Source organism: Clinocottus analis, unplaced genomic scaffold (assembly GCF_023055335.1).
Source record: "Clinocottus analis isolate CAN_PGR_092001 unplaced genomic scaffold, fCliAna1.0.p SCAF_25, whole genome shotgun sequence".
Taxonomy (NCBI): domain Eukaryota; kingdom Metazoa; phylum Chordata; class Actinopteri; order Perciformes; family Cottidae; genus Clinocottus; species Clinocottus analis.
In genome coordinates, this window is record NW_027175987.1 from 5,371,677 (window position 1) to 5,381,700 (window position 10,024).

Below are 10,024 nucleotides of genomic sequence, written 5' to 3' on the forward strand. Positions count from 1 at the left end.
CAGTTATGCATTTCTTGGACAACTTGCAATTGCGCTCCAACAGGTATCTACTTACTTTATACTTACTACTATCTACTTACTTTTATGTTTATTTCCATGTGTTTCACCCATTTGTGTTTTGTAATACATGTTTTGTTAATCAAGTCCTTTGTGAGGGGGTAATGACTTGCTTCAAGCTAACACTCTCACTGGCATCATTGTCAAATGCATTCTTTTAATTATCATGTGGATTATAACCAATATTTTTCCCTTAAACTTTAAATATTCTTTACATTTCTTTTCCACACTGCACTCATAATTCATTGCTTCCAAATAGTTTGATCATGTTTCTTATGACAGTATCCACTCTAAGGACGGCGTTTCTTTTTGTTATTCAGCTAGTTGAGTTATTATTTATCTATAATTTGTATTCATTTCAGTTTGTTTTGTTTTGAGACACAGTTTAAGAGGTTTGCTTTGATATAATAAAGAAAATAAAATCCAGGCATTTCATTAGCCGTTCTTCATCAGCTGGCAAATGACAGATAATACAGAAAATGTACAGGTAATATTCTACTATTCCATGATATAGAAAATCTCCCAAAACATCTATGAAATGGAGCACTATAACCCAGCCAAGGTCATTCTTCTTGACATTTTGTCAATGGTGGAAGACTCAGATTGTTTTCTCAGATGAAAATCATAATACCAGAGAATAAAAGTACTAAAGTACTGCATTTCTAGTAAGTAAGTACATAAAGACAACCAGCATAATGTATTAAAGTAGCAACAGTCTCACTCTGCAAAGTTTTAGTGTAACATTACGGAGCATTTAAGTTTCTGAAAGTTATCTTCATGTGCAACCAGATAAATGATAATGTATTGTATTTATGTATTGTATTTATTTATGATAATAAGTGACTCTTTGGTGTGAATGTGTGTTAGATGGTTGACCTCTCGCACGGTGTGTGCCAGGATATGCTCCAACCCTGCAGGAAAAGCAGGTATAGACAATGGATGGATGGATGTTTGCTGTTGTTTGTATGGAGAGGGAGAATGACTCAGCGGTCAGCCACCGGGGCCGCAGGTGAGAGGGGAACCGTCTGTTTTCTCAGAGCTTCTCAAACGTCACATAACAATCTCACATCTCAGCCGCCTGAACCTGACACATTTCATTTGATGTTTGTTTACCAGACTGGGGTCGCACACAAAAAAAACAAGACTAGTATTTTTCAAGACAACTTACTTTGAACAATACATAGTTTCAACAAATATTTGCTGTTCGAGACAAAGGGAATTATGCAAATGCAGCTTGCAGAATTATGCAAATTATTCATCACAGCGAGATGTGGGGAAGCGAAAAGATGCATATAAATAAAACAAAAGCGCTGATAGACTGAGGGAGATCTAGATAAGAATACAGAAAATCACTGTGAGTGTAGATACAATGCCTACAATTCCTTCACGAAAAAGAGAAATATGGAATACAGAATTGGCCTGAAGGGTCAAGGAAGTATGGATCATACGTTTTAATGTATACTAAATCAAATACGCATGTAAATATATAGATTACAATGAATATAAAAACAATGAATGTACTGATCATACAATGTGCAGATTTAGCTACATGTTTGTCGACCTCACCCTACCCCCCCTCTTACCCACCCCTCTTACTAATGTGGTACCGACTTGGTGCATAAATCATGCAGTGGTCTATAAGATGCATTTCATTTTACACAATAGGGTGCTCTGCTTTCTCTTGAGCCGTCTCCCGTTGGCAGATCAGTTTGTGTTAGTTGTTGATGTACTTGTATGTCTTATACATATCTACTACAGTGACAGATTCCCAATGCTGTCTCGTTCCATGAAGAGCTAGCTCTCCAGACTTCTGTCCCTCCTCTCGCTGATGTACTGGATCATAAAATGTTTGGCCAGTTAAATGACCTAATATCGTTTTTAATTTAAAAAGAAAATGAAAAAAATGGGGCTGCACGGTGGTGTAGTGGCTAGCACTGACGCCTCACAGCAAGAGGGTCTGTGGTTCGGATCCCGGGCGGGGTGGGGTTCGGATACTGGTCTGGCAGGTCCTTCTGTGTGGAGTTTGCATGTTCTCCCCGTGGCAGCGTGGGTTCTCTCCGGGTTCTCCGGCTTCCTCCCACAGTCCAAAGACATGCTGCATAGGTTAATTGGACTCTAAATTGCCCGTAGGTGTGAATGTGAGTGTGAATGGTTGTTTGTCTATATGTCTGCCCTGTGATGAACTGGCGACCTGTCCAGGGTGTACCCTGCCTTCGCCCCTTGACAGCTGGGATCGGCTCCAGCGCCCCGCGACCCTAATGAGGATAAGCGGTTAAGATAATGGATGGATGGATGAAAAAAATGATGATGTTGCCGTCTATTTTGTCGTTTATGATTCTGTCTCGTTTGACCTAAAGTAACTATATTCCTGATGCCTGAATCGATAAACTAGCAGTGAACAAGACGCGTCTCGTTTTTCAAGCGGTGCTTTTCACCGATACGCGTGTCACATATTCAGGTTTTAAAACATGGATTTAAATTTTAAACTAAAAGTAATTTCACATTTAATTGTGAACCCCCCGGGATCTGAATGACTTTTTCAGAAAGAAAAACACACAAAAAACACATGACAGCTATTCACCCTCTACAAGAGAAATCTAACTTGCTTATTTCCTTCACTTTTCTTTCAGAGAATAAAGTCTTAACAATTCCCCAGTGAGACTCAAAATGATTAATACCCAATGCAGGCTGCTGTCAGCTCACCGACTAAGGAGTTGCACTGACTGACTCAAGCCCAAAAAGCCCGATTGTATTTAAATTCAGCTTCAAAACTCCACTCAAACTCCACTCATTTAAAACTCTACTGTCAACCTGCAACTCAATCACTGCTGTCCATGTTAGGCATGGTTACTCTTTAAATTCAAACTGATACAAATACATTTTTTCCCCTTTAACTGTTCTCTAACAGAGCCATTTTTGTCACAACTTCAACCAGTGGTGAAGGTTTCCGTCAGCATTTCGCGGGTTACATTCATCTCGAGTGAAGAGAAAATGCAAATGAAGTGCAGCAACATCTTGAGGCCTTTCAAGGCAAGTGGCTGCAAGGTCACATCTACTGGTGGTAAGTGGCCTACTTGAATTTTCATGAAGTGAACACATTACTGATTGTGTGCCAAGGCTAGTGATATTCAGTAAGATTGAAGCAATATATTTTATATAGCCAATAATCAAAAAACGGTGACAGCGACTAGCTCACATCTCTGGTGCAAGGGGCTTCATTATTTCTCTTTTGTACCTACTAAACATGAACCGCTTGCTGCTGGCTGTAAAACCTTCAAAGATCACATAAATGGATACAGTGGCAGAAAAGAGACCTATAGAAAACCATTTTTATCGGCACAGAATAGCTGTGTGAGTCTATATATGTGGATGTTTGTTGTGGCTCACACACAAGAGACGTATTTAAAATGAAGACAGAAGAACTGTGAACTCTCTCGGAGGCTATATAGCTGACTTGCCAGCGTTATGTAAGAAAGGGATTGGTCCTTTTAAAGAGATCGGCACTTCTGTGCTTCTCTCAACCCCTGGCTCACAGCTGTCTACGTTCTACTGCGTCCAATACATGCCGAGATGTCAGTTGATTGTCACAGACTTGAAATTGTGTTAAACAATGTAATGAAGGGGCCAAATTTATCACAGATTTTTTCTTCTTCATTTTTAAGGAGAGAAGGACATTTGCTTTTCATCTGTAAGAGGCTTAACCCCCCACTGTGAAGGGAAGTAATGTGTGTAATCCCTAAAGACACAAGTTTATCAAAGTTGTGGATTTAGCCATGAAGCGTCCTCACAGCAGCATCCTTCATCATAATCAGTTCCACAGAAAGCCCATTTTAAACATTTTAATCTTATGCCTGAACTAACCTCTGGGTTGGACTGGACATTCACAGTGCTTATTTTCATAACATTAGTTGGATTCCTATTTTTTTCAAGTTGAAGTAACTAAGAGGAAAGACAAGTATGTTGTGATGTGTGAAGCCTGATTGACACATCTTGATAAATGCTTTCCCTCAGCGACTTCCTGAGCATAATCAAATATCTTGTGTTGTTCAATAGTACTGGCATAAGTTACTGATGTATGGCAGTGTTTCTAAACATCATGTTATCACATCACATTTGGTTTTGCCACAATTTATTCAACTGTAAGTTAATGTACACGGAACCGTGAGGCCAATACAGTAACTCATCACACTGACACGCTGGATTGTATTGTCTCTAATAGGATTACTTTCTTGTGTAGTATTTTCTCCCTGCGATTCAATACAGTGATATTGATATATTGATGATCAAATACAGCTTTGCATTGGCTCATGACCAGTATAATAAAGAAACTTAAACTTGACTCAGCTTGGCAGAAGGACGCTCTGGACGCTGGGGGTACGGCTGGTTTCCATGTGTGCTGCTGTTTAAACAATTTGTTGAGTGTCAGAGATCATCATGATATCCTGGAGAAATAAGTATATGAATACTGCCGGTTGTTAGTCAGAGACAACTGTTCATAACTTCTGGCGTAATTATTTTTGAAATAGTTTTAAGCCATTAACAATTTCTCCTTGATTAAATTTCAAAGTACAATCTAAAACAACTACAATCTTGAAGGTATAACAAAAAAAAGTATAATTAATGGCCACCAACCACATTAGTCGTAATTCATTATGATAAATAATTATGTTAAATAACCAAACCATGCCTTATATTCATATACTTCACAGAATACACTGACTATAAGGAATGTTATACAAGACAACTTCATCATAATTTGTTCAACTAAAAACAAAGGACATGAGTGTAGAAAAAAGAGCAAAATACACCTATTTTGTCATACATCTGATTCTCCACACCGATTTAACACAATGATGTCTGTAAGCTATCAAAGCAAGTCGGTTCAGTAAAAATGATTCATTTTACTCAATGAAGCGGCATTAGGACAGATGTATGAGCAATGTCAGTTACATCAATACAATCTCCTAAAGCCTCCACTTCACTGCATGAAGTAAAGATTGCTGTGATGTAAAGCTCAGAGGTCACTAAAGGGCACCAGTAATTGGCCACTGATGAATTAGGTGTTTTTAGATGGATAGAGATACGGCTAATTAGCATGTAACCTGATGCACTCCAATTTCTTGTGCAATAGTGGAATACGATGTTGGTGGCAATACTTTGGTGGCATATAAATTAGTTCCTGCAATGAGTCACCTGGAGAGCAGACAATACAACGACTAGAACCATTTACATATTGTAGTACTATTTTTAACTCACTCGAGCTTAATTAAAAGCACAAAATGCTAAAATTGCAGTTCCTTTTGGAAAGAGTACCAGGGGTTTATCCTCTCAATTTATTTCACAAATGAAATAAATTGAGAGGGCTGACATGCTTGTGTTTGAGTCAGTGAAGATGAAAACCTTGAAGCAAAGTAAACAACGACATAAGAGTGGGAGGAAACAAAATCTATCACTTTTTATTTTCTTTACTGAAACCTCATACGTTTCCTAAAAGGAGCGAGCAAAACAAATGTCTTTACCTGTATAACTTCTGTTTTTCCTTCTGCTCAGCTGTCACAATGGTGACAGGACTGGGCTCCAAAAAGGAAAGAGACAGACAGGCGGAGAGAGAGAGACTAATAGAGAGAGCGGTTCTCAGCTGCATTGCTGGGCTTGCAGCCCTATCATTTCTCCATCTCATTGAATTTATCAGATATAGCCCGGCGGAATCACCCAACCTTGGCAGTGATTATGCTCACCTTGTCAGTCATTCTCTTCGGATGTCTGTGGAACCACATGAGGGTCGAAGCAATGCTAAGTGAAGCATCCATTGTCAGAAATGGAGCCAGATATACACAATAGTATACATCGTACACATTGTGTAGCTATCGATAGAGAGTGTTCATTTGGTAATGCTAAGTTTAGATAGAGTATCATTAGATAGAGTATGATTTAAATTTAAAAAAGTTCTGATTAATGGCATTAACTATGGAACTACTTTTTTTTGTGGCAATTTACTTAAGATGGGGGGTAATTGTAACGGCTGAGGTATGGGCCCAGAAGGGGTACAACAGACACAGTGAATCATTTGAGAATGATTCCACCTTAACTTTTCCTCGGTTTACCGGGGAATAGGTAAGGTGGAGAAGTCCAAACAGGCAGGGTGGGCAAGGGGAAAACATCTGCAGTGAATGTATGTGAAGCTTTATAGTAAAGCAGAAGGTGCAGCAGCGTGGGCAGGTGAGAGTGATGGAGCTGATGAGGTGGGTGTGACGAACAGGTGCATTGAATAAACGGACTAGGTGAGCGAAAGATAGACTGGCAGGAGAGAAGGGAAGCTGCATTGTGACACATAATGCATCCAAACACAAACTGCAGCCTATATAGCCATAAAGTTGAATCCACACCTCTCAAACAGTTTCGTCAAAAATGATACATTTCCTAATGGTTGCATTATACTGCATTTAGTCTCACACTGTCTCCACAGAGCTGTGTCAGCACTAAAGAAAGGTTTAACTCCACACATTATCATTCTGGCATATGGGGGAAAATACTTTGGCTTGTATGTATTACTTGAAAACACTCACAGTTGGTGTTATACACATCAGAATCATTATTCCCAAAATAACAGTAACCAGAAGTTCATTCCCCGGATGACGAAGCATTTAACTGTCGAGACACCATATGATGTGATTAACACATACTTATTTGTATGTTCTAGTCCTCAGTGTTGATTTGTCAGAGCAGCGTCCAGCTGTTGTGGTGTAAGGGGAGAGCACAGGCTTGTCTTGAGTCCATATGACACCCCTCAGCTTCTAAAGACTGCCAGAGTGGGTGACTTGATGACGCAGTTGGGATGTGGTTTCCATCTGTGGCTCTCCAGTAATGCCAAGATGTCCTTGAAAAAAATGGGAATTTCCCAGCAGGCATGCTTAATATCCGATAGCAACGATGGATCGATGCGACTGTGTGCATCTCCATCTACCAGAGGACGTGAATACAGATTTAAGAGTGATTTTAAAAGAGAGGCACTTATGCGTGCACGTTAGTTTTCTAGTTACGCTGAGGTGATTTAGAGTGTCCTAGTTACAGCTTTGCACATGTAAACATCTCAGACTCAAGTCTTATTCTGATGCTGATAAACCAGTGTAGCTGAGTAGATGAGTTTTGACTGAAAGAAACAAGAATCTTGTTAAAAATGTTAATTATAAGGATACATGCGCATACATGTAGACACGTCTTTAACCTGGTGATTAAAATAAAGTAAGCTATAAAGCTTTTCACTTAAAAAAAAATGTATGAACACAATTTTGTATATGATGTCAATTACATTAATATATAAATTTATAATTATGTCTGTACTAGGATAACGAAAGATGAGTTCCAAGGTGCCTGACGTTAAAACATGACGGATGTGTATGATGTTGCAGTCCTGTCTTAAGAAGGAACCTGACACCGTCTTCTCATCACTAGCTCTCTGAACACTTGTTCCACTCTGCTATTGACTAATGAGTAGTGTAGTTGTGGTTCTTGTGGTTGAGTGACTTTCATCAATCGAGGTCAGGCTGACTTGGTTAGATTGACTTATTGGTCCACAGGATTGGCTCAAAAAACAATTATTTAAGAAAAATATCTTAAGAAACTCATGCCGGGGAGAATTACACAAATAACACTTGATAGTAATGCTCACTCACTCTGAACAACAGGTGATTTATTTGACGTGCAGACAATAGACAACTCAGAATGGGAAGTAGAAGAGTTTTTCAGTTTGAAAAGAAAAGTGTTTTCCTTACACTCACGCTCATTTTGAAGCAGAAAAAAAACTGAAATCCAATTTTTCACCTGGGGAAGTAGTCTGTTTCTTAACACCGTAGTGATATTTTAACTCACACAGGCTGTTCAGCTCACAAAGCAATCCATCTTTAAATATTGCTTCAATTAAGTCTTTAGAGGCTTAAAGAATATCATGTTAGTTGTTAAAGGTGCAAGATTGGGAGCATATCTACGGACTATCAACCGCTCTGAGCATGAATAACAACTAACAGCGCTAACAGCAGCAACAGTACTAACAGAGCTCACAGAGTTGAGCTGAGGAAGGTCGTTACTCTTCCGCTACGACGCGTCTATCAGCTGTTACTGCTGTATAAGCGCAGTGCAGAGGGGGTGAGGGGCAATCAACCTGTGAGCGTCGGGCCAAAGTTACCTCGGAAGTGCATTAACCACTCGATTAGGAGGCTCCCCTAAGAAGTTTTTTTTTTTAAATCAAAATGTGTCACGATAAGTCCACAAGCCTTTTGTGGACGATGCACACACACACACACACACACACACACACACACACACACACACACACACACACACACACACACACACACACACACACACACACACCTCTCTTTGCTCAACGTCTCTTCTTATACCTCTCTGCGTGTGAGTGTAGGTGTGCCTCACAGTCACATCTGAGATGCCTCGTTGGCAGTGCCCGGTTGCAATTCTATGCGTAATGCAGCCTGCAGAGGATTTAGCTCAGCCCTTTTGGGCTGAGGTCTGCATGGGTTCTGCTGTCTTGGCTCGTCTCCATTACATGACTTAGGAAGGACTAAGCCAGACTTCTCTGCTGAGATCGGATGCATAGCGCTGCCACACGTGTCTATCGGATACGATAGACATTTTGAGGGATGTTGTTCTCCGTGCAGTATTGTTTATTGAATAAAAAAGCAATTTATATGTATGTTGTGTCTTACAGATGTTTGAAATCCCAAAGGGATGAAAAAAATAATAATATCTTAATCCATAAATTGAAAAACAAATTCCTACACAACGACAAATAACCAAATAGTCAAATATTTGGGTGCAACCCTCAAAAACATGCTTGACCAGCCCGGTCATATGGCTATGTTAGCAAAGCAAGGAAAAGCTTGTACCAAAAACTCTGTTCATGGTTATTACTCCACTATATCTTCACAAAGCAAAGTTGTTTGACTTTAAGTTGCTGGCCCAAAAGGCTCCAGGGAAGGTATTAAACAAAGAAAAGAAAAATCTTGGCAAACCTTTTCAACACATAAACTTGTTATCAAGATCACAATTTCACAACGGGAAACGCAGCCTGGAAAGTCCTGTCAACTGGGACTGGCATCAATATTTCAGTTCACATCTTCGAACTTCTGGCTCCATGGAAAAATGATACTGTCGTTCAACATGGCTGAAATGCCACAATCTTCAACAATGCAAGAGTCTAAGAGTGGGCCTAGTTTCAAATGGGTTACTTTTCATTATCAAAGAAAGGCAGCTATATTTTCACTGTGACCACCAGATAGTTTTGTCATAAGTAGCGTTTTGCTGAAAGGCTGTAATTATCATCAACATGAAAAAGTATGAGGTTTTTCCACAGCAAGATTACGCCTGTGTATGTGTATACGTCACTGAGTCTAACCAGCTAATTATCCCATAGTTCTGTTGTGTGCTGTCACAGAAGTCATTGGCTGTCAGCACTGACAGGCGGCACTGACAGATGATCATACCATCTCCGTGTCAGCCTGTGAAAGCCTGAACACGCTTCAGCCGGTCAAAACACACCAGGCATAGAGATAACTCTGATGGGATTTACGCAGGAGGGAAAAAAAACATTCATCCCAAATCCTTTGTGAGCCAAATGCAATAATGTGTTTGTCATGCAGGTTGGATATAAAAATATTGGTGTCACATGTGGCATAAAGGTTACTTGTTTTTGGTGAAAATCAAAATCCAGCTCCAACCACAAAATGCCGGCTTATTAAATGTTGTCATATTAATACACTTTGAAATAATTTCATAAAGTGACAATGGTTTTAATCCATTAAGAGTTTTTCCCACCTCCATTATTTAGCCTTTCCTGCCTTCACACACACTGTAATTGCTTATGTAACAGGCTTCTACTTTGAATGCAGCAAATGTTAATGTTCAATTCCCAAAAGTAAATGTTGGTTTGCAAGCCACCTCACATGTAAAT